The sequence below is a fragment of the Suncus etruscus genome, chromosome 7 (assembly GCF_024139225.1).
Source record: "Suncus etruscus isolate mSunEtr1 chromosome 7, mSunEtr1.pri.cur, whole genome shotgun sequence".
NCBI lineage: Eukaryota > Metazoa > Chordata > Mammalia > Eulipotyphla > Soricidae > Suncus > Suncus etruscus.
In genome coordinates, this window is record NC_064854.1 from 117,700,919 (window position 1) to 117,726,808 (window position 25,890).

Consider the following 25,890-nt stretch of genomic DNA (forward strand, 5'->3'; position numbering starts at 1 on the left):
GGATGCTGGGGATTGAACCCAGGACCATCCCAGGTAGACAACATGCAAGGCAATTGCCCTATTGCTGTGCTCTCTCTCCGGCCCCATAGCACTTTGTTTTCTTTTTTTTTAATTTATTTTTTTTGTAAATTACAAATATTTCACAGTAATATTTAAGGTACATAGTGACAATAAATTAAGGGCATTCCCACCACCAGTGATGTCCTACCTCCACCCCAACTGTATTTGTTTTTAACTGAAACCCAACTACAAACATGTTATAATCACGGTTGTTTTTTTTTTGGTTTTTTTTTTTTTTTTGGTTTTTGGGCCACACCCTGTGATGCTCAGGGGTTACTCCTGGCTATGCGCTCAGAAGTTGCTCCTGGCTTCTTGCGGGACCATATGGGACGCTGGGGGATCGAACCGTGGTTCGTCCTAGGCTAGCGCAGGCACCTTACCTCCAGCGCCACCGCCCGGCCCCGTAATCACGGTTTTTAAATAAAGACACTATTATAAGAAAATAAATTAAAAATAAACTTCAATCCATTTTCTTTTTTTCTCCTCTTCTTTCTCTTATTCTTTCTCCTCCTCTTCTTTTCTTCCTCCTCTTCTTTTTCTTTCTCCACCTCTTCTTCATTTTCTTCTTCCTCTTCTTCTTTCCCATAACACTTTTTAAGTGATGTGTTTCTCAAGATGGGACTCTTGAACTTGGTCCTTTCTAAATCTTAAGTTTAAAGTGTTCACAGTGCAGGCTGTCATTGGAGCATGCCCCCTGGCAGACTGGTCTCCTTTTGCCTCATCCAAAGAAGGCTCTGCCCTAAATATGATCTGGAACTTGAGATATGAATAGAGAATAGAAATGATATTTACACATACTCAAGTTGAGACAGTATTCTTCATTTTTTTTCAGTGTAGAATTCTACTTTTCAACCCCAGTAACATTTTCAAACTCTACAGGAAATATCTATGTATTTTGTAAAAATCAAATGTATCCTCAGTATCTTCTGGATGACATGAAATCAATCATATTAGCCTCTAAGGCACATCCCACTGTCAAATCTCTATGCTGAAAACTCACCCACCCACCCATCCACATCCCCAACTCTGCATCCACCCTTACCAGGCCACCTTGTGGCCTGGGAGCCAGCTCCTCTCCAAAGCCTTTCTGCTTTTCTCCTTCACAATCTCCTTCAGAAACCCTAGAAAATTGCAGGAGAATCCCCCAGATTGACTCCTGCCAGCATCTCCCCTGATCTCAGAGTGCCTAGGAACTTTTCCTTACATCTTCCTTCTGGCCTCTGGCTAAACAGAGTTAGCCTGTAAACCAAATCACAAACACACATGTCCATAGCTCTGCTCTACCTCAGCAAAGAACTTGGAGATATCAAGGAATCCTTCCTTCCTATGTCCCTCATCAGAGGCGCTGCATCCCTACTTTCTGCTGCATCTTGCATATTAGACCCAACTGTTGGGCCTATGCCTGGAAGAAATGAAATCAATGTTAACAAGCATTAGATTGAGACATGCCTATCATTAAGGACTAATTCTTTGTAACTTCCAATCTCCATCAGACCTACCCACCCCTAATTTGGTTCCTTACTTAGAATGTGTTGGAAGGAGGAAATAGAAAACAGGTTGATTATCAGCATTTTTATTTGCTATTTTATTTACTGGGGAATTTTGGGTTACTTTTGGCTCGGTTCTCAGGTTTTATTCCTGGCAGTGTGTAAGGGATCATATGGTACTTAAGGTTCTGCTCCAAGTCAGCCACATGCAAGGCAAGTACTCTACCCTCCATAATATTATTCTGGCCCTCTTATTGACTATTTTAAACACAAATCTGAATGCAGCCTTGTATGAAAGTGTTCTGACTTTTCCTAATGTCCTAATTGACATCAGATCTTATCAAAACATTTAGAAACCTCTGATGTCACTATGCTGACAGCTGTCTACTTATATTTCCAGATTTACAGCAGGAAAAGTCATGTTATTTAATCATCTTTTAGACAAGCCATCTGAAAAAAAAAATAGAGAAGTGCTTTATTCTCAGATGTTCCTTGGATCTCAGCCAGCTGCATGGAGGTCCCAGAACCCTCGCTGTGGAAGAGGCTTTTAGCCCTGGGGTGTGACCTGCTGGTATCCTGCCATGTGGCTAACTGAGGCCACTCCTATCATCTGACTGGAAGTTTCTAGGGTGGCCCACAGAATTCTGCTCCATGTAAGAAGGACACAAGGGCTTCTCTGTGCCTCTCCCTGGCAGTATCAACGGTGGTAAATTGCTCGTCTTGCCAATTGCTTTCTGTCTCAATGTGTAAACTAAGTTCTCTAAAGTTCACATGGGACAACCTATGGGGCGGCTACTAGAACCAATTATTCTTCATATATTTTATTGATATTGATATTTTATTGATATTGATACTAACATATTGATATGTTAGTATAAGATATGTGCTCTAGGAACCAGAGAGATAGCATAGGAGTGAAGGTGTTTGCCCTGCTTGCACAAACTCCTGTTGGATCCCTAATACTGCATGTGGTTTACCCCATACCCACCCCCAGCAAGCACCACCAGGAGCACAGAGCCGGGACTAAATCCTTAGCACCATCAGGTGTTTCAAAAGACAAACAAAAACCACAACAAACAAAAAATACAAAACAAAATAAAACTATGCAGGACTTTGCAGAGAGAATAGCTTCATGCAAGCCACAATTTAGGTACATGAAGCATAGCTTTCTTTTCCCTGCTGTCAGGAAGCACTTCAGAAAGCTACATTATATTAAGTCATAACTTTTGCCAGATGCTTACATTCAACCTGAACCTGAAATTCCATCCATCTGGGCAGGACCTGAGGCCCCAACTGAATTATAACTAGCATCTTCAAACAGAAACCCCTTATGTCCACTTTCAAGTTCTCTGTCAAAAGGTTTCTGATTGTTTGGCTGGAGAGATAGTAGAAAGGTAAAGTGTTACCTTTCATTGCAACTAACCCTAGTTCAACCCCAGCACATTTGCTTAGAGTTAACCAAGCCCCACCAGGCATGATCTATCAGCAAGGAACAAGAATCAGCCCCAAGTACACCCTTATGTGACCCCCAAACCAAAAACAAAAGATTTCTTATTGCTTCAGAGACCATTCTCATCCCTTCACCCTGTCCCCAATACAGGCATTAGGCAATAATGAATGTGTGAACTCTCCTTCTACAAGTATCCATAATTTCTAAACATCCCAGGCTTAAGAGGTAATCACAAAGTTAGTAATCTTATTAATAATTTTATTGTGACCAAAGTGAATTACGAATCTTTCACAGTAATATTTAAGGTACAGAGTGACAATGAATCAAGGCCATTCCCACACCAGTGTTGTCCTCCCTCCACCCTGTTCCCTACATGTTTTCCATATCTTCTTCATTTGCCACCTGGGCTGCTAGTTTAACTAGTCCTTTATGTGTATAGCTTGTTGTAGATTGGGTATCGATTCTGTTGTTGTTGACTTTGGGCTTGGTGTTTGTCATCATTTTTTATTTCCACTCAATGTTCATATGACTGTTTGGTCCTGGTTAGTTAGTAAACTTTGTAATTTGCACTACAGTTTGTAGGATGGGGTGGACAGGTACTCACTGAGGGTAAAGATGGAGACAATGCAATGTCAGCCATGAGTGTTTTCTCAGTCACCAAAAGTCACCCTTCTTCCACTTTAGCAACCAGTAAATGCAAGGGGTATGACCATAGAGATAGAGCTGACAGTGCTTTTATTTTTTTTTAAAGGCCAATCTTCTACTTGCAATTGAAATACTTAATGAACTAATTGATTTCAAGATATATTCACTAAAGTCATGGATGTGGCAAATTTTCTTCTGATCACCAGTTTCTACTACTGAATCTCTAGTGAAACTCCCTCCACCTTCGTAGGGGGACAACAAAGCAACTGGAAGCACCGTATTGAACTCAGCCCATTCAGTGTCCCATGATGTGTTTGGCATTCACATTTCTTTTTTCCTTTTGTGGTTGTGTGGACCACTCCCAGTGATGCTCATTGTTGAAGCTATATGCTCTACCACTTGAGCCCCATTCCTAGCCCCAGCATCTGCATTCTTTACACACCATTGTGTTAATAACATGGGCATGTTTGTAGAAAGTCATGGATTTCTGTGTCTCTGTTAAGAACCCCAGACCCAGGATGGAAAGAAGAGGAGGCTTTATGCCATCTTTAAGTGATCTCTGGATTCTGCCTTCCTATGAAGGAGGGTGTGTTGGAAGGTGAGGATTTGATCCTGCCAATTCTAGAGTCATTTCACAGCCTGTGTGACTTCCTTCCTTGTCTTTGGAATGCAGTTTGACAAGAAGGTTCTGGCTTCCAAATAAATTCAGGTTTTATCAGTTCTCTCTAGTGACCAGTTCTCTGTGGTTAATCACTGCACAGCAATCCAAGAAGTCTTTGATGAATGGTCATTTCAGCCCTTTGTAATTTTGAATTGGGACATTTCTCTATGAAGAGCCCAGAAAAAAACAAAGGGTCCATTGTGTCACATTTAGTTGCATATGTGTGTGTGTGTGTGTTGTTGGTTTTTTTTTTCTTTACCAAGTTTGTTGAGCCAGCTCCTTTTATACCCATCCGTTCTTGGAATTCTAAACATGCCTGCTGGTAGACATCTGAATGCTATCTCTAAGCACAAAATGTTTGTCATCCATTTCCTTAGTAGTCACCCTGGACATATGGTCTGAAAGATGAGGAAGTAGATTTCTGGATTTGGAAGGGGAATTTTTCTGGTCATTAATCCTAGAACTTTATGATGAAAGCAAAAATGAAATCAGGGATGAGGTTTGAGTTTGTCTATAATTGATTAGAACTCTTTTCCATAGGCAAAGATGACAGGAGATAACTTTCTGTTATTCTGTGACTCCAGAGCTAACCTGCAGTATATGGTCCTACCTCTGCACCTCAAATTAGTCTCAAAATTTCTCAGAAAAAGGGTCCTCTAGTGCTCACTTCGGGAGCACATATACTAAAATTGGAACAATACAGAGAAGATTAGCATGGCCCCTGCGCAAGGATGACATGCAAATCCATGAAGCGTTTCATATTTTTAAATTAAAAAAGGGGGTTCTCTAAGTGCACAGTACTTCCATGGAGCCCCAAACTCAGCCTATTGATTACAGGGGCCGGAGAGATAGCACAGTGGTTGATTATGAGCACCCTCTGATCAAAGAACTTCTTTCCCAAGAGTAAGGCCACTTTCCACCTGAAGCCTATTTTTCCTGCATTTCCAGGGTCTTTGCAGTAGTACAAAACTGGTTCTGTTAAGCCACTTCCAGAGGCAGGTGCCTGAGATGATTGCATTTCTGTAGGCAGAATTCTCTGATTTAATCAGGGTTTTCCCCCACATAGCTCTCTGTCAGGATTGGAATTTTAAATCCCACAGCACAAAACTCCAAGAGACCATCAACGTTCATAGTTTATACTTGAACATGATGTCACCCAGATATTGGCTTTAGCAATACTAAATAGTCTTTATAAGAGGATTTGGGGAGAAATTTTTACTTAGATTTCAGCCTTCTTCTGCAGAAAATTCCAAACACCTAGTGTCAATGGATATTTTTAAACTTATTTTCTTGTGATGAGTGTTTGAATGCACCCAGGTTGAAGGGTTCATTTGGGTGGAGGGTAAAAAGTTTGTTCCTACTTTTCAGTAGAATTACATTCCCAGACTTATTATATAGCATTTCTACTCCTTTACATTTCAAGGACAGTTTCATTCTAGAGTGTTGCAATGCTTAATCCAATTTCAAACATCCACTTGCTGTCACTCAGAAATCAACATAGCATTAAACTGCTGAGCTCTATGTATGGAAATACAAGGGCAGATGGGGTGAGGACACCCTAAAAGCCCTTTGCAATTCCTGGGGTTGGAGATTACCTAAGTGTGTCAAGGAGAGCATATAGGGAGATATGCATTTGCCACCTGCATTAGGGAAGCCCACCACAGATGCTGTGAGCAGGCCACCCTGGACAAAGAGCAAAAGTGTGCCACCTAGTTCTCCATGACTCTCAAAGTCCATGGCTCCCCCTGACTCTGAGTATGTGGTTGGACAATGGGAGTAAAGAGCTCCACTGTTGAATTGGTGCAGTGCAATGCCAGGGACTCGCCTTCCTTAGCTACATGGAGCTATGAATTTGACATGGCCATCTGTCTCTGCCCCTGCTGCCAGCCTCTTGCAGCGCCTTGCACCTGGGGTGGGACCTCAGTGCATTCTTGTTGCATTGAAATGGGTCCTTCATCTCTGCTCCTGGAGAGCCCTGCCCCTGGGTAGGGCCGGCACAAAGGGCTTTCCATGGAGCCACTGATGGCTCTGAATCAGTCCTTAGCATCCACTCAGACTTCTCCCACATTGCTGAAGCCACTCACCCCACCCCTCTCCAGTGAGCACATCTGCACTGTGATTAGCACAAAGGACAGAGCAGAGGGTGGGGGTGACCAGGTGGCCCTGGGCAGAATCTAATAAAACTTTGTCCAACAAAACACCGCTGTGTGCATGCTGCGGCCATGGCCACAAGCCCCATGCATCTGTAGAAGCACATTTAGTCTTGGGCTCACTTTTCATTTAATTTTTTTCATCAGCCTTAGCAGTGCGTGGGTTATGAAAGCCATTTCAGAACTGTCGGCCTCTTTCCTAGACTAGCCTGGTTCTTTGCTTGATAGAGAAGCAAACAGAAGCATGATCTGAAATGAAATTAGATTTGGTGTAAAGGATAAAGACTCTGCCTTTTGACTTTCAAAGAATTCAAGCCAAGACAACCCGCTACTCTGGATTGCACATTCTGGAATCCTTTATTGAACTTGGCCCTGCTAGCAAAGGAGCAGGACATGGAGAAGATTGGGAGGTTTAAAGTTTGGGGGATAGCAAGCCTTGGTAACGGTGGGAAGGTGATCTTAGGTCATTGTGGCATGAAATGAGGAGGAGGTGCTGGCACTAGAGAATGGCCCACCAAGAAAACATTGTGACCTCCCCAAGGCAAGACTGAGCTCTGTGTGCAGTGGACAGGGAAGCTTAGGTTAATGCATTGGTGGGTTTCCACCCCATACCCCCACCCCCAATCAGGGAGAGCCAAGGAAACGATGGCCACAGAACACCCACAGAGGGAGAAATTGGAGACTTTGGTTTAGCCAAATAAGTTTAGTCTGCAATTATGTTCTTCTCCGGCCAAAATGTTTGCCTAGGGCATTTGGGGAGCAGGGGGAGCCCCCAGTTTAGGGTGGGCTTCTTGCTGTCAGATACCAGATCCAAGAATCTCTTGTGGCCACAAATGCTGGAGCCAGATAGCAGCTGTACTGAATAACTCAAGCACCCTGCTCAACAAAGAGCTCAAGTCCTCTAAGACCTTCATCCACTGCCCCAAAACATAGTCAGCAGGAGGCTCTGAAGTACAGGGAAGAGGGCATGGGGGCCTCTAAGGCATTTCTGAGGTCTATGTTGCCTGGGCTTGCTGCTGGGCTTAATTCATTCCTACCTGTTCCCAGCTCCTTTATACTAGTACCCTGGGGCTTGGGGAATGGGGACATACTCTGCTCCCACTGTCTTTCTGGGATTGCTTCTAAAGTCAGCCTTTTTGGGCCCTGAAACCCTGCTCAATAGTCCAATGCCTGTCACAGAAAAGAAAGCCAGATCCCAGGTAGACCAGGCCTTGCATCTACACAGTTCCTCCACCCACTACCAAACCCCTCATGCTCTCTTCATGGCCAGGGTACCATCTTTATTTTTATCCATCTGGAGAGGACTGGCTAGTATAGCAATTACAGCATCAGTCTTGCATACGGCTGCTGACCCTGGTTTACTTTTTGGCATCCCAAATCATCCCCTGAGCACCACCAGAAGCACCAGATTTCAGAACAGCATCAGATGTGGCCCCTGAGCATTACTGGATGTCACCGGTAATTCCCCCGAGTGTTGTCACATATGGTCCAAAACCAAAACAAAATATGCTATCTCTCCATCTGGAGAGGTGACTAGCCTCTGGAGACACTCTCCAGCTTAACAGCTCCCCCTTTTAGACCTCCCTTATTGCACCTCACTCTAATGGTGTGAAGCTATACTGGTTCCATGAAGTCCCCTTCCTAACACCAGATTGGCCTCTCCTTTTGATATCACTAGGGTGCACCCAGAACACTTGGCTCTAGGAAGGATCTCCATCACTTTATAGTCTTCCCCTGGTCAGGGTCCTTAGCTCTCAAGGGGCTAGTCATCCTGAATCTGGGTTGGCCATCAGCCCCCCCCCCCAAAAAAAAAAACCAGCAAGTGTGCATGTAGTCTCTGAAGTCTGGGCTTTTCCCAGGAGGTGTAGCTGGCAGCACAGGTCTTGGTTAGCCATCCCACCCCAGTCCTTCAGAGTGTCTGTAAACACACAAGTCCCTTCCATCTGAGCTGGTAACCATGTTCTGCAAGATAGTTCAGCTCAAGTTTGGTAAAGGAAGCAGATATGTCACTCCACTTGCCTCACACATCTTCAGCTAACTCAGCTCCGTAGGTATATAAAATAGGCCTACTTTAATGATAATAAAGACTAAGGAAATTTGCTTTAAAATAGATTTATTTTAAAGTTACATTACCCCCAAAAGTTGGGTCATGAGCCATAGTTTAAGAAACTGCATCCTATCACATGGCAAATAGAGAGACACAGCCAGACTTAAACTGGGCTTAGATACTGCTAGGAGCCCTTAATCCCTCCTCTGAGCAAGTGTTCATCCAGATAAGGAAATTTCCTCCAAGATCTTTCCATAAACATCCACTCTTGGTGCCACTTAGGAACTGGAGGCATGCGGGTGAGATGGTAAAGAAATCACATCCAGCCACCCCATCCCCCGGATTTAGAGCCATATTCAGCATTTCCTGGCTATGCAGTTGAGCAGATGCTTTGGCATTCTGGAGCCCATGGGGCCAGATCAAAGCACAGCTGTAGAGCATTTGTCTTGCACATGGCTGACCTGGGTATAGACCGGGGTTTGATCCCCGGCATCCCATAATGCCCCCTGAGCCTGCCAGGAGCAATTCCTGAGTGTAGAGCCAGGAGTAACCCCTGAGCACTGCCGGTGTAGCCCAAAAACAAACAAACAAAAAACCCACAAAACATTCTAGAGCCCAGTTTCCCCTCAGTTCTTTCTCTGATACTGGGGTAGGGGAGTGTGCATAGCCTCCAGTGGGCTTGATGGTAATGAGGAAAATCAGTTCCTCGGTAGATGTGGGACTCCCACAAGCAGTCTAACCCCATAGCTGAACTAGCAGGACCTGGGGGAATATTTCAGTTAAACTTAATATTTTTGTGTGAGCAAAATACCATAAACGCTGATCAAAGCCTTCTCTATAGCTCCCTGATCAGATCAATCTACAGCCCCCACACCACCACCCAGAGGCCCACACTGCATCAGGGAGTGGAGCCCTTGTCCCAAACAACTGTAGGACCTTCTTTCAGCCTTCAGGCCTTTTGAAGTCTACTGACTTCACATTGAGCATTTTCCATCTTGATCTTAAAAAGCATACCAATCAGAAATCCTCTTTATTAAATCACTCTAATTTCTGTCAGATACTGTAAAAAACAAAGCAGATCTTCTTCCCAGATCTTCTTCCCAGCTAGTCCCCATGAGCAAAGACAGTAATCCTCTTATAATTTTGTGGTCTTCCTTCTGGCTAGAGGAAGTGGTACTGTTAATGCTTTAGTCTGGTCTTTCTATATCTTGGGTTTGCTTCATCGGACCCATAGTATCATCTGCGTCATTGGGGCAAGGTCTTGTTAGCTTTCCTTCTACTCATCGCATTCCCTACGTTCCTGGCTGACAGCCCCTATTGTATATATCTGCTTATGTGCAGGAACCTTCCAGTATGTCCCAATCACACACAGTTTCCAATTGCCTGCTGAAGCAGACTGACCCTTGGATAAGCGTAGACAGTTGATCATAATCAGGCTATAACTTTCAAAGCGGCAATGATGAAAGCTCCAATGGAGGAGTCATGTGGCTCCCTCAAGCCCTAATAAATGAAGGAACTCCTCTGTGCTAAGTATCTTTTTATTTTGGTTTTTCGGGCCACACCCATTTGATGCTCAGGGGTTACTCCTGGCTAAGCACTCAGAAATTGCCCCTGGCTTGGGGGGACCATATGGGACGCTGGGGGATCGAACCGCGGTCCTTCCTTGGCTAGCGCTTGCAAGGCAGACACCTTACCTCTAGCGCCACCTCGCCAGCCCCTGTGCTGAGTATCTTATCTAGGGTTCTAGAATGAGAGCTCAAGGTAAACAGGAGCACTTATAGATTGAGGAAAATAATCTGGCGTTCTTGCTGTTAACACCCAGCTTCACTGTTGAATTTCCCCCACTATCGGGAGATACCTAGGATGTAATGAGACCCATGAGGAAGAGGGGTTTATCGCCAATTGGAATAAAGAGCATCTATAAGGAAAATCATCTGGCCTATCAGATACAATTCTAAAAAATCAGGATGAGGGAAAATATCAAAGGAAAAAACACTGAGGCTGGAATGAAGGGTTTAAAAATGAAAGAGGTGCCATTAAAACCAGAAAAGTAACCCTGCATTTGTTTTTTCATTTTCAGTAAAGAGTTGCTTTTAAAAACCTGGATCAAACACAGAGAAAGAAAGCAAATAGATTTTTTCCTCCATAGCACTTAAGATAATATAGCCAATTGATTCGACTTGGCATTTGAGATGAAATCTGAGACCTAATCAACACTCAACAAGAGTCCTGTAATTGATTACTAATGTCTGCAAAGGGCACAGGAAGAAGGAGGGTGGACTCCAGTGCCAGGCATTTCCCATCTCTTCTGATCACTCTTTCCCGAAACCTCCCATCTACTCCCCCCCCCCAGAAGATTTTCAATAATGTGAAGAGGGAGAACATACTAAATTGCAGTAAAGCCAGATATTTCATCATTTGTTGTTCGTTGGGAAGTTTATCACATGTAATAGGAGATGCCCAGTATGACCTGGGGCGTGACTCAGAAACAAATGCCCACATTTGTAAGCTCTTTGGTTCAACCCATCTGTGCTGCAGGGAAAAAGAAAATGCCTGGCAGCAAGTTTATGCAAGAAAAGACAGTTGCTACTTCAAGATTCTCCTCTTGTAATTAGAGAGATAGAACTTGAATATAATTGATTATAAAAAAACAAGCAGCCACTGATTATAACACAAAGGGAAACAAACACAAAATTGAGTTTATTGGTTTTACAGCTATTCTTCATTCAATACCTGATAAACATTTTATAGATCTTATTTGTTTGCTTTTGTTGTGTTAACAAGTCTTTTTCTCTCAAAAAGACATGTTTTGGATAAAGAAAGTGGGGAAAGCCCTTGAAGGAGCGATGGCATTTAATATCTAGACCTTTGATGAAATCCATGGAACACATTCATGGGTGTTTTCTGAAGCTGATGAATTTCCAAGTTGAAATTTTTAGAGTTGAATTCAATCAGTTGAAACTGGCTGGAGACATCAGTAGTCTGTAAATTTGAAGATAGACTCTGCCCTTTTAGCTTCTTGAGTTTTCAAATTCGTGGTATTTACCTCATTTGGGAACTGGAGATAGAGTATCCTGCAATGGTGAAATGGATGAGATGGACTAAATATTCCAGTAAGAAAGTATGTGTCTAGTATGTGTGTATGTTTTTGTATGTATATTTATGTGTATAAGACTCAGTGTCTTTATGAAGTGGGAATGTAAACTTCCCTCACCATTGCTTCTTTCCTCTGCAGAGAGAGGACAGGCAGAGTGAGTCTGCCAGAAGCCTAGCCCATACCATGAAAAAACGTCTGTTGATTCCTTCTTGTCTTTTCCCCATTTTAAGTACTATTTGTAATTTGAATAAAAAAGGAAGTTCATTTTCTTTTGTACAATAATCCCCTGATGCCAAGGTTCCACCCAAAAGGTTGTTCCCTCAGAGCCATACATTGGTAAAGGATAAGGAGCTAAGGAGTGGGCCTAGGACCCTCGGGACAGGATGCTTAGTTGGGATATGACTTTAAACCAAAGGCTTGAGGCTCTTTTGTGGGGGGCTGGCCTGATGACGGATACTAAGCTGAAGGGAGAAAACAGACAGCAGGCACGTCTGCTTCCATAGTCCCTTTCTTTTGGCAATCCAGAGCTCACAATAACATCAGCACACTAATCTTAAAACAAGGCCTGTGCAAGACTAGTTACTTCCTGGAGACAGAGCTTGTTTCCTTACTTCTCTCTGGTCCTTCTGGGACCAAGCCTCAAACTGTGGCTCTGTGCTGAGAAGGTCAATATTCTAGAAGTGGCTGGAAATGCCCATTCTGTCAGGAAGCTGGCTTCTGGCTTCTACAGGTATGTCTTGGACCCCCATTTTTATTTCAACTATTACCAGACCTTAGTTTCTTGATGCCCTTTCCTCCTATTTGCTTATTCCATGATGCTGAGAATTCTCAGCATGGTCAGATGGTACCATGGCCTCTCACACCTCCTGGATCCTCGACAAAGTGCTAAGGGATGTAGGGTACAGCCAAGAAGGACTGGAATTAGGAGGATTAGGTTCTGCATCCAAGTTGCTTCTCCTTTCTTCTCATTTTCTTTCCTGTCTTCCCTCCAGTTCCCAAGTCTGTTAGACCCCAAATCTTAGCACTGATTTTTGGCCTTTCCCTGCAGACAATCTCCCATTACACCATTTTGCTGGTCAATTCTGCCTTCCTATTATCCCTCAACTCTCACAATGCTTTTCTTTTCCTATTCCTTTACCCTAAACGCCTGTTCCTTATTTCCCATTCCTATTGACCCCCTCCCTCGTCAACCTCCTACACCAGAATGAATCCTCTTCATCAGAAAGACTTCTAGAAGTGACCAGTTCTTCCAAAGCAAGTCTTAGCACCATTCCAGTCTCCCACCTCCTTTTCAAGCCTCTCAGACAACCCTGTCCATCAGCAGCTAGAGGGCTCCACCTAGATCCCTAGACCCCTAGGTCAAACACTGTGACTGACCTGCACTGGCCTCCCAAACTAAGTACCCTCTTGAATACAGTCCTCTTCTTCCCCACCTCAGTGGTCCTATATGGCCCCAGGTAGGTGCTGCCATTAGAAAAAGTCCCCTATCAGTTCCATCCTGTTTCCTTCGCCTACTCACACATTTGCCTCCAGAAGCTCACAGTTTCCTAAAGGAAACAACTGTTCCAGTCTCTCCATGTTTGCTCCTTTGAGCTGGGTTCTCTCCTCCATGCAGATTTTGGGGCTTCACAGAGTATGATTCTGTTGACTTAAAGCTGTGGTCATTCACCCCGTGGGGTTAGTGTCAAAGGAGAGAGGTCAAAGGAGAGAACATTGTTTTTTATGTGTCTTTTTTGTTTGTTTGTTTGTTTGTTTTGGTTTTTGGGCTTTGGGCCACACCCGGCGGTGCTCAGGGGTTACTCCTGGCTGTCTGCTCAGAAATAGCTCCTGGCAGGCACGGGGGACCATATGGGACACCGGGATTCGAACCAACCACCTTAGGTCCTGGATCGGCTGCTTGCAAGGCAAACGCCGTTCTGCTATCTCTCTGGGCCCGAGAGAACATTGTTTACAGACCACATTTTGCTCTACTCACGTTTGCTCTATCTTGTTTCTCCTTCTTGGAAGAATGTTCTGGTAGTCAGTTATGACCCTACTCCCAGCATCCTGCTTCAGCGAGGCTGAGCTTGGAGGTCTACACTAGGACGGGCCTTAGGAGGTGAAGACCCTCATCCCATGTAGCAAAACTAGAGGCTTGCACATTGTAAGCCGATGACTCATTCCCAGAGAAGTACTTTACAACAGGCAGGTGTGTTATTCTTGTTTGTTTTTCAAGTGAGACAAATGTGTTTTTCAAAATATGCCTGTGTGTGTTATGTGCGTGTGTGCATATGTGTGTTTGCACTCACGTGATCACACCCCTGAGCCTGCCTGCAGATCTAACACCTACCCACTATCCTGAAAATTTGTGGCAGATAAAAGACATTAGGAAGTCCTGAGAATGGAGCAGGATGAATCACAGGAAAACCAGCCTGCCAGAGCCTCTGAAACATCGAGCTGTGGTGCTCCTGGCCTGCATCTTTGTTTGCTCACACCTCGCACACAGACTGGGTGTGATTATATCCTTCCCTCATCTCCCTCCTCACCTTCCCCACACTCCAGGGGGCTGGCCCACTGCAGGCCCTGCTGGGCTTCTCTGAATCCTAAAGATTTTTTTAACCAGCCAATACTGTTCTGCTCTATAAGCTGAGCAGATAGGAGAGAAGTGACTGTACTAGGCTCCACAGAGCTCAGTACAGCTCAGGGAAACTGCAGGCTGCTGAGGTACTGCCCAGGATGGAGAAATAAGAAAAGTGCCTGCCACATGGCCAGGAACATTTATAACTGGGAATCCCAGGAAAAGAGAGATTCAGAGGGTCAGTCTGGGAGGCAGCAGCTCCACTCGTAATTAGAACCCATGGTCAATGCCCCTTGTAATAGGCAAGAAGTAGTTTCCTCTTCCAGTCACACCTTTCTTGCTTCAGCCTCTCCAAGGTCTCCTAGCACTCACAGGACCCCAGCAGAGGCCTTGATGCCTTAATGTAAACTGTTTTGGGGAAGGATCTGGCCAATATGGCGGACACAGCCACATTGGATATGCCGGGTGCAGCTGAGCTTTCCGGGCTGTCTTGCATTGTGACATCAAATTCTTATTGAAAAGTACAGATACTTGGCTAGGTTTTAGGAAATATAGTACAAGGTGGGGAGGCACTTGGGACCTCCTTAACTCATCCTTCCTACCACCTGTGATTATGGGAATTCTACTGTCCAAGGCTGAACCCAGCACACTCTATACACTGTGGTTAGAAATTCACTCCAACACGAGAAGCAGGAGGTTTCCTTCACCCTCCAAGTCACAATTTGGCTACCGTGAGAAAAGCATGTTTTTATTTCAGCAGAAGCAGGAGACAGCATGCTTTAGACATCCCTCTCCCCTTTCGATTCAAGCCAGAGGGTGAGGGATGTATTAAGATTTGGGCCACTACTCGGAATCTTTTCTCCATTGCTTTATTTCTGTGTAAATCTATTCCTTCTTAATTATTAGATTTACTCACAAAATACTGTAGGTTGAGTGCATGTCCTGGATTCATGTCATTTGCAGACCATAATGGCCCCACTGAAAATTCACAAGTGGAACTTGTGTTATTTGAAAACTTGAAAGACAGGATCAAAGAGGGAAAGAACAAAATAAAAGCAAGGAAACTAGCACAGATCAGCTAGCTTTATCAAACAACAAATCAGTGTGCTCAGCAGTAAGAGAATAGCCCTTTCCAGGAGCTGGCAGCAGAGGGGAGAACCAGCTCCCCAAGACCTTGTTTATTTGACAGGAGCTGCTTGTGCTGCATTCATCGTTTGGTCTTAAACAGGAAAACCTTGGTAGAAAGAGTTTCCATCTTTAAACACTTCTTAAGGTCTCAGCCCCGCCACACTCATACTGTACTGAAATTTACCCAGGAAGTTAATTGCCTTCTTCTTTTCCATTGACCTTGAGTCTGTTTTCTATCTGAGAAAAGTGACATTCAGGTTTTCTAATTTAGAAGCACAAAAGAAGTTAAGAGAGATAGTGGCGGGACCTAATTCATACTTCGGGGACAAGTGATCAGGTTAAATTACAGACGTCTGGAACTGGGAACGCAGAGATAACATGATTAGATATCTGCATTAAACCCGATTAAATAATGTGCCCAGGGTAACATTGAACTCCCGTTATGTACATAACCATAGTTTGCATTTCATTCCTGAAAATCAGGGTGGACTGAAGGAGGTGCATGACCTTAACATGAGTTAAGATTTGTGCTCGCTGAAACCCTGACTTCTCTGGCAGGAACAGGAGTCTGGCAACCATTTGCTGAGAGGTTCTTAGGATTGAGTTTTAGGGAAAACAAGGGGGATCCCTTCTCCCCAAGAAGCGCACTAGTTAAATCACCAGCGCTTTGGAGAAGGGTCACTGTGAGGTGAATTAATAAAGAGAGCAGAGTGCCCCAGATTGGTAGCAGCTTGGGAGAGGAAATATTCGAGCCTGCCAGTTTAATTATCAGCTAATTTTCCATGTTTCAAGGATGGACAGTTTGGTTTTAGCTGTGAAGTAAAAAGATGGGTATTTACTAGGTCCTGCCCATCCAGGTCTGCACAAAGACTGCTCTGTACCACCAGAGGCTTCTGGAACATACTTTGGAGTTGCTCTGATATAATCTCATCACTGGATAGGAGAAGTCGGAATTCCCTGCTCCATCGACAGGGCAAGTCACATTTGAAATGCAGTTACTTTGGAATGATAATGATGGAAGGGCAAGGGCAAATGTAGCTGTCACCTTCTCTTCCTCCAGGGATTCTGTGATGTCTTAGTCTCCTCGGAGAAGAATAAAATCAGAGGTGGGGACAGGACCTTTCCTGGAATGAGTATGTGGGAGGGCTGCACTACACGGCCTACATTATTGATGGGCTTCTGCAGTGATCTGAAAGGCAAAACAGGCTTGCTCTTCAAGCCCATGTTCTCCCTTGAACACAAATCTCACATATTTGCTCTTTCAAATCTGCTCTTCTCCTTGAATACGAAGCTCAGTTGCTCCTCAAGCCTATGTTTCAGGTAGAACACAGGCTTGGAAGAGCAAGTAAGTGACGTATATGTTTGAGGGAGAACAGATATCTTTCTCTTGGCCTTTTCCACTCTGGAGAAGTCCTATTCTCTCTTGAATGTGTAGTTCCTCTCTTTTTCTCCTCTCATGTCTTTCTAAGTAAATTTTGTTATCTTACTTCACTAAAAAAAAAAGTGAAGATTCAACATAATCTCTCTCCTTTTCACATCAAGATCAGAGTGTGGGTTGTTATTTTTTTATAGTTTGAAATAATAATTAGAAAGGTGAACATTTTATTAGCTATTGAATATTCTATGAATATTAATTTAAATAATAATATCTTTCTTATTGGGGAATTAGAAGGCAGGTTTCTATGTCCACAGAGAGAAAGTTCTCTTTTGCTTTTTTGAAAAATGTAAGAAATTATTTACTTTCAGATTCTATCTTTTTCTTTCTTTTTTTTTTTTTATTTGGGCCACACCTGGTGACATTCAGAGGTTACTCCTAGCTATGCACTCAGAAATTGCTCCCAGCTTGGGGACCATATGAGACACCAGGGGATCAAACCACAACCCATTCTAGGTTAGTGCATGCAAGGCAAATGCCCTACCGCTTGCGCCACCATTCCAGCCCCAACTATCTTAATTCTATCTTAAATGCTAAATTATATGCTAACCATAAAAAAGGAAGATATTTAATATTCTCCTGACTTTTCTGTTTGGTTAGAATCACATGTGGTGGTCCTCAGAGCTTACTCCTGACTCTGTGCTCAGGAATCAACCCTGGGGGTGCAGTTAGGGAACCAGATAGGGGTACATAGGGTCGAGTCTTTGTTAACTGTATATGCAAGGCAAGCCCCTTACCCACTGTACTATTATTCTTACCCTGTACTTCTGGCTTTTAAACATAAAACTAAACAGTTTGAATTTCACTTATTTTGTATCATCATTCACATTAAGACCAGCATCCATTGCTCATTTATTGGGATGTGGAAAAATAAACTTGATGAAAATTAGTTTTTCTCACTCTCTCTAGACCTACTCCCTTTATTTGCAAATTTACCCACTATAAACACTCTGGCTAGTTCATGTTTATGTTTTTTTCTTTTTTCAATTCTTCCAAACTGCTGGTTCCTGCCCAATTACACCCAAGCTGGCTCTCAGGATCTTATTTACCAAAATATACCAAGTGCTGCCCTGGAAACTGACCAAGTGTTTGGAATGGCCTGGGATGGGGCATGCTAGGGCAGATCTAGAGAGAGGCCATCATAAAAGGGATCCCAGCAGGGTGGTTTCCTGAATAGGCAGCAGTGCACTGACGCTAGGGCCTGGTCAGTGAGAAAAGTAAAGAATAAAGGTCAATAAAATAGAAGAAATAAAAAGGAATAAAGGTTCAATATATAGAGCTATAATGCAGGTATTGAGGTGCAAGCCTTGTATGAAGCTGATCCCAATTTCATCCCAGTTCAGTTCCCCAAACATCACTCAGTGTAGCTGTGGAGGCCACCCAAGCACCACAGAAGAGAACTAAGTAATCTGCAGCACCACATGATTGGATCTTTGCATTGACCCACCTGCCCAGTTGACCAAGAATCATCAGAAATGGCCCCACGCCCTTTGAGCATTGTTTGGGCAGCCCTCCACACAAGAAAGAATGAAAGTTAGAAGCCAAGAGAGATAATAACAGAAGTAAAAAGGCACAGAGGTGGCTCAGCAGAGGACTCAGAAGTCCTATTAAAAGTCTCTGACATAGAGGATAGGAATAGAACTATAAAAATCAGGAAGTAGCCAATTAGGAATAGGGTTGGTAAGATGCTGACGAACAGGAATGCATTTCAATGCTTTTTCCCTCAAACAAACGTGGAAGGAATCTGAGAAACAGGCATCATTAGGCAATCCATGAGATCAACAACAATAGTCAATAGATAACCACCAGAGGTCAGACAGGAGGGTGGGGGATAGGGCCCAGGGCGGGCTCACCATTCTTCAGCCCATCAACTCTTCCAGCAACTTGTAGTCTAGCTTTCCATATTTTCTTGCAACCCTGTAAGACAATGCCACAACCTGCCTGTAGTCCTTGGGGGGTTCCTCTTTTCTCTGGGGAGATAGGCCAGAAGGGAAAGAGGAATAAGGGGCTACATTCAGAGATAAGGAAGGAAGAACCTGGGTGACTGGAAACAAAGGTTGAGCCATCAGCTGGTTTTCTTGGTTAGGAAATGTTGTTTACAATGAATTGAGCAGAAAAGTGAAAGAGGGAGCCCCATTATTTCTCTTAGACTAGATCAAAGACCTGTGGCCAGAAACAATTGGCTAAAATGAAACAGAGGCCAACAATACTCTGGAAACTCAAGGTCTAAGACTTCAAAGATGGGAGCCTATCATTTCTGAGTAGCATAATCTGGCTTGAGAAAGCAACATTTCAAAATTATGTGCATGGGAAACCAGCACTAGCAATATTGTAAATCACAGACTATACATTAGTTAAGAGAAAGAGAAGTAGCAATATTTATAATAGTCTTTAGCTGAGTTGGTATATTGGACCTTCCTGTACCTGGTGGCAGAAAATGGGCATCCTTGAGGGTGGCCCTGATGGAACCCCATACACAGCAGCTATAATTGTCAATACAGTCACACCTCCCAGAGACCAAGGGTATGCTGAACCCTTGCCCATTGTCTTTGCATGAATCAGTCCATCTCTGTTTCCTTGTGCTTGTCTGCCCATGTCTGAAGGGCTGAAATGCATATACCCGCAAAGAGCAGATGCAGAGCCAAAGATGCATGAGAGGAAAGAAAGAAGGAAGCTCATATGATAGAAAAATACTGTCTCTGTAATTCAACTTTCAGCTGATATTTTTACTCCTTCCTCCAGGCAGATCATCAATAAAACTTTTAAGTCTATTTTCCTCATATTTTTTTAAAATGCAACAAAAATGTACATTTTTTAGAAGTTCAACAAAAAATATTTTGAGCATTTACTCCATGTCTACCATTAAGAGCTCACTACTTGGAGCCAGAGATATAGCACAGCAGAAGGGCTCTTGCCTTCTGTAGCTGACCTGGGAGGGACCCGGTTTGATTCCTGGCATCTCATATGGCCCCCCCAGCCTGCCAGGGCGGTTTCTGAGTACAGAGCCAGGAGTGACCCCTGAGCACCGCCTGGTGTGACCAAAAAACAATCAAATAAATAAAAGTTTTAAAAAAGAATTTTTAAAGTAAAAGAAGAACTCACTACTGGAGAGACAGTGAGAAGTTCTGGACAGTTAAGTGCTAGGACTCTACTCAGGGCACAGAGAATAAACTGGATGTCCCAACAGTGGTTATTTACTGGAAACTGGTGACAAAGGCCCACAGGCATCTCCACTGCAATGCCACCCTCTCTTGCAGGGACCTATAAATGCTTCTTCTGGTTTGCATGAAGTTTTCTGAAGAGAATAGGGCCAGAGACCTGTGAAAAAATAAAACAGGAAATGTAGGTTGCGCCCTTATTAGGAACACAGATACCAGCCTCTGTAAGATGAGTAATTGTATCCACATTTGGGGATAATACGCAGCAGTTAGCATATGTAGCAACATGAATCAATTTCTGAGACCTGTTGTTCAATGAAAAACGCAAAGTGCAGATGAATAGGTCCTGTATGATATCACCAGTGGAAAAATACTAAATCAAACAACTCTGGTGGATTCTAAAAGAAAGCTAAACAGTCTTTGGGGTGAAAATGAAAAAAAGACCTAGCATAGGAAACAGGTGGAGGGAGAGTGCCAAAGAGGGACCTGGGCATTGAGGGGTGAGTGTTGAGTTTTAACACAGAAAATCTTAATCGTCATTAAAGCTTAATTTTAAAGTCCAAAAAGATAATGGACACCTTGGCTTACTGCTTAGCTTTGAAGTGATTTTCAGTCAGAACTTGCAAGTGGGAGAATTGGGGGGATATTCTCTGAAATCAAGCAAGATTCAGGAATTAAAGTAAAACACAAGTCTCTCTGGCTTCAAGCATGCAGAGGAGAGATTCCTCCCAGGCTCCATCCTTCCTGGCTCTGTCCTCCAGAGCTCCATCGTCCCAGGCAGGGCTGGCAGGCTCATTTGTTTAGAATCATTGATAGAAATCATCAGTTTCAGGTGCTGAAGTATCCATGTGGCCCCAATGACCTGACAGAACGATGCCACGTTCCTAACATGCCTGAGTGCTATCCAGTGGCAGAGGCAGGCTCGGGACAGAGGCAGTGACTGTTTTTCTCTTTCCTGGCACCAGAACCATTTTCTTGGAGAGTCTCTGTGGACATTGGCAAATAGTTTTGGCCTTCTTCCAAGAGATTGAGTTTATACCAGTCTAAATGAGGCAGGCATTTAATCAGTCACCCAGGGAACATGCTCAAGGTCCTTTGGTGTCTTCTTTATAATTAATTTTTAACATTTGTTTTCAGTATAAAATATGAGCCTTTATCCTCTTTGAAATAAAAACATAGCATGAATATTAGACTGTATTGGCACTGAACTTCACACTCCATTCTTTTATTCTCTTCCAACTATTAGATCCCATTAAGCAAGACAGAGAGATAATAAGATTCCCCTTAGTCCCCTGACTCACTGGCTTGTGTGATGTCTCATCCTCTGTAATTGCCTTCAGTGGCCAAGCTCCCTCCTATCATTATAGCATCAGAGGCTACTTGTTAGAGACATTGCCACCTCCCACGCTGTCCCCTTGGCCTACTCCATACCCGACCTCTTTCTCCCCAACCACTGAGAAACCTTAGCCCATTGAAATGCCTGTTAGCAAAGGCCAGAGTTAACCCTAGATTCCTCATCCTGGGATTTAAAGTTTAAATACTGGAGATTATTTCCTGTGTGCTTACCTGTTTTGCTGACACTCGGAGCCCAGGATGGATTCAAAGAAGCATCATAGTAGTCTTTAAATGTGTTTGTGAGACCCATCTTGAAGACATAGCACCAATTCCATGGCTTCTTTCCAGAAGGACAAAACTCAGATTTCCAGGATGAAAGGAAAACTCCTTGTTTTCCCCTAAAGCTAGGTAATTATGTGCAAGTTACTCAGTTAAATGTTGGAGAGTTTGTTAACATTTTCTGTCTTTGTTTGTTTATTTTTGCTTTCTTTGAGAGACATTTCAGCACAAATATTTCTTCAAGTCTCTTGGCCTTGGGTTTACCCTCAGAAGTAATTATAGACCCTTTTTGAAAATTAGAAACCAGGACACTACTTTCTGGACTTCTGGGGCACACAGGAGGAAAGGCTTGGCCTGTAGAACTCAGAATGTGTTTTGATTAGAAAATAATTGTTTTTAACCTTCTTCAAGGACCTCTGAGTAGTAAGCATTAGATTAGGCGTTGGTGGTGGTGGTAGAATTTGGGGTAACATCCAAATTGGGGTGGGCCAGGGAAGGAGATCTAAGAGGATCAAACCTAGTGTCTCATATATGCTTGGTATGTATTTACCAAGCAAGGCACATTTCTGGCCCCAGACCTTTCTCTTATATAATGTTGGTCTAGAACCCTGACAGAAACTCATCATGTTTCCAGGCAAAAGAGAGGCTCAGGAAATGTGATTTCCTAAAATAGCAGTCATCTGAACTAGATTAAGACCCCAGTCAGGATCTAACATGACAAGCGGTTCAACCAATAGGGAACTATTTACCCCCAGTGCCTTTGCTTTTATACCAAGGCCCTGGGCAATTCATATGTTGCTTTCCCCAAAGAAATATAATAAGCCAGAAATTTAACCTAGAGAAAGTTTCCAAGGAGGGGACTACCTGTCTTTGCTATATGAGTGAGTAGAAATCTCCAATCTTCAAATAATGAATGAGAAAGTACGAAGCCCCAGGACATCTGGGCAAAGGGCATGTTACATAGCCAAAAGGTGATAACCACATGTTTTTAATTAGCGAAAGTCTTCCTTTTCCTTACCCAACCTCTGGAAATAAAAATCCACTTTCTCTTGGGAGCAAAGAGCTGCAGTGCAGAAGGGATCAGAAGGGATCTTGCAGTGACCCGTTTCCAAGGTTGCCTGGTCCTCCTTATTCTATGCAGCGATCCACCTTCTGAAAGGAGAAGTTGCCTGATACAGTGCATGAGGAATGGACCCTCATCCACTCACCCCATCCTGTTAGGTGCCCTAGAGCCACCCAGTGGCTTAAACAACACTCACATGATCTCCAGTATGTGCTAGGCTGCTGCATAGTCTTTCCCCTCATGCACTGCAGATATGGTGGGTTTGTAGGTGCTTCAGCCGAGGTCACTGGGTGACTGTGGTCTTCTCTCAAAAGTCTCTCTTTCTGCAGAGACTGATGAGGTCCCAAGGTAGCTCTACCCAGGGTAATGGAGCAGTCAGAGGTTAAGGGGACACATTATCAGGCCCTTTGAAGCCCAAGCACAGAACATACATTCCACCTGACCACTTTCTAATGACCAAAGCAAATTGCACACCAATCCTACAGTGCAGGAGGCGTAAGTAAGGACCCCTCTGCCTATTCAGAGACAAAGGTAAATGTAGGAGGTAAGATTCAGTGTTAAAATTTTTCCTTCTGGGCTAGAGCGATATCACAATGTTAGGGCATTTGCCTTGTACGCAGCCAACCCTGAATGGACTTTGATTCCTGGCATCCCATATGGTCCCCTGGGCCTACCAGGAGCAATTTCTGAGCACAGAGCGAGGAGTAATCCCTGAGTGCCGCCCAGTGTGATCCACAAATAAAATAAAAATTTCCCTTCCACAACACTTTTTTTCTTAGTAGTTGGGGACACACCTTCCATTTTCCCCAACTCCTGCATACCCTCTGTAAGCTGTGCTCTCACCCCAGCACTGAGCAGTGAAACCTGCATGCAGTTTATATCATCAAAGAAAGTCTGTCTCCACCAGACTTTTAGTTTGATCCTCCAAGATGGAGTTTCAAAGCATATCTCCCTTCTCTCTTTGTAATCACCTCCTTAGTCCCTTCTGGTCTCCTGCTGGAAGGCATTTTAGATCGGAAGGCAAGCAGAGAGTGGGGCATCTAATCTGTTGTTACTTAAAACTAGTTGGTTGTTTGTACCAGCTGGGGAATTGCATTGAGAATCTGGACTTGATAATGGGAGGCGGGGGAGATGCAGAGCAGGAGGATGAGGTTCTTTCTTACTCTCCTTTCTCCACTTGGAATGTCATTCAGACTGGTCCAGAAATTGAGACCCGATGCCCCTCTGATGATTTGTGACCCTGATCAGCTAGGCATGATGACATTAAAGAGTGCTAAGAGCATTATCATCAAACATCTTATGAGTGCAAGTGGCTTCCGTGCCTGCAAAGTTTGACTCCTATTGTCCCTGTGTGACTGAGAAACAGGAAAGCATTCTTTTCCTCTGATTCTAAGTGCGTTGGCTCATAAAATCTGTTCTCAGATTCCTTCAAGAGCCATTCCCTTCCATCCCCCCAAAAGAAGTTCAATTTGGAAAAGATTTTTTCAAATTCTTATTACCTGTTTTAGATTCTTCACATAGACTCAGAAGTGAGGTTCAGAACCAAGCCTTAACTCCAAGTAAAGTCTGATCCAAGACAATAATGAGAGAGCAACCATCTTACTTGTCCTTTCTATGGCTAATTCCACAATTCTCTTAGAAGAGCCTGGAGTCAGAACTCACAGACTTGGATTTGAACTCATTTCTTACTCTGACCTAATTTTCCTCCTCTGTCTTCCTTCATACTATACCTCAAAACTTTTTTTTTTTTTTTTGTGGTTTTTGGGTCACACCCGGCAGTGCTCAGAGGTTATTCCTGGCTCCATGCTCAGAAATTGCTCCTGGCAGGCACGGGGGACCATATGGGACACCGGGATTCGAACCGATGACCTTCTGCATGAAAGGCAAACGCCTTACCTCCATGCTATCTCTCCGGCCCCAATATACCTCAAAACTTTTATTTGAAATTGAGGCAGCTCCAGAAGGTTCTCTAGAGTCCTACACCCAGTGCATGGTCCATAGGTGTCTGCAGAGAAACACACAATTTGAGATTCCATCCTAGATCTGTTGAATCAGAATCTGCAGGTATTTTTATTAGCACATAAAAGCACTGTTCTGTGAGATTTCTTCTAGGTGAGACTGATATGGGACCTTGAGTGTTTTCTGAAAGGCTTTATAAAGAAGCTGGTCATGCATTCCATTCCTGCAATTCTAGCTGGGATATTCTCTTGGTTCAAAGCAGTGCCAACTTAGGGAATTGGATGGTGCAGGCAAAACCAAGCTGTCTTCCTTCTCTTGTTATTGAAAGGGTTTTATTCTTGTGGGGAATAAGGAGCTTTGTCTCCTGTGTTGCTATAATTTCTTATGTGGCCTCTAGAGCTCTCTCCTGGATCTATTTTTATTCTTGTGTATTTATCAATTTTCATGTGTAGGAGAGGCTGGGCTCCCTGACATTGCCAATTTTCTAGAAGTTTTATCAAGGACCTTATAGGAACCTCAAATTAAGTCTCTTTGAAACCAGTGTTATTCTGTTATAACTTTCCTGTGATTGGCCCCTGCCTCCCCAATTACTTTTGTGGATGCCTATCTTAAAGACAATTTATTCCCGATGACATTGTCTAGAACTTTATGGTTCTTTGTGCCAAGGGACTAAGGCAAAGAAAACTAGAGAAGCTTGTGAGCCATGAAGAGAACAGTGATTAAAATTCTAAGTGAACTGCATGCCTGTCTAGATAACTAGACATGTCCAGATCACAAACTAGATTGAATGTTTGGAGAGCGGTGAAGAGCAGAAGGCACAATAGAGAACCACCAGCAAGGAGAAATAGAAGCATGCAGGAAACCCATTTGCCATTCCTGCTTGTCAAACATCTAGGCTGACATGTGCTCAGGAAAAAGAGATTATGTATTTCCCTAGCTCCTTTCCTTTGCTGTGGAGTTGGAGCTGCATCGATTGGCAATTTATTTGTGAATTGTTTATGGAAACCGATTTCTCTTCTTGGTTCTCTGCTACTCCCTAAAATCAGTCATATTAGTTTGGTAACAATGACCCATTTCCTCAAGCTTTGCTTCCCATCCCACTGCATCACACTATAGCTGCATATAAATCACAGACCCCTAAAGGGAAAAAGCTTTTTCTGCTCAACATGCAGCCTGCTGGACATACTCTGCTTTTTCATGGTAGCCTGTCAGCAGTGATGCATTCTCATATATCTTCTACCAAGAAGTATGAGCAGTTTGGGCCTAAAAAACCAAAGGGTAGATCATCTTGTTTTCATGCTTCAAGGCCTATTTGGGGCACCAGAGACCCTGCAAAACTCAGACCTTGGATCAGGAGTCCTTTTCAACCTTCTTTTAAC

General features: G+C 43.5%; 1 long non-coding RNA gene and 1 other non-coding gene across 2 annotated transcripts in view; both read left to right on the plus strand.

The window, feature by feature from the left end:
• Nucleotides 1–25,890, plus strand: part of LOC126014132 (uncharacterized) — an 82,328-nt gene that overhangs the window by 41,376 nt on the left and 15,062 nt on the right. The window lies entirely within an intron of this gene.
• On the plus strand, nt 4,963–5,069 carry LOC126015005 (U6 spliceosomal RNA). The gene has a single exon (XR_007497915.1). It is a non-coding gene; the product is annotated as a U6 spliceosomal RNA (small nuclear RNA).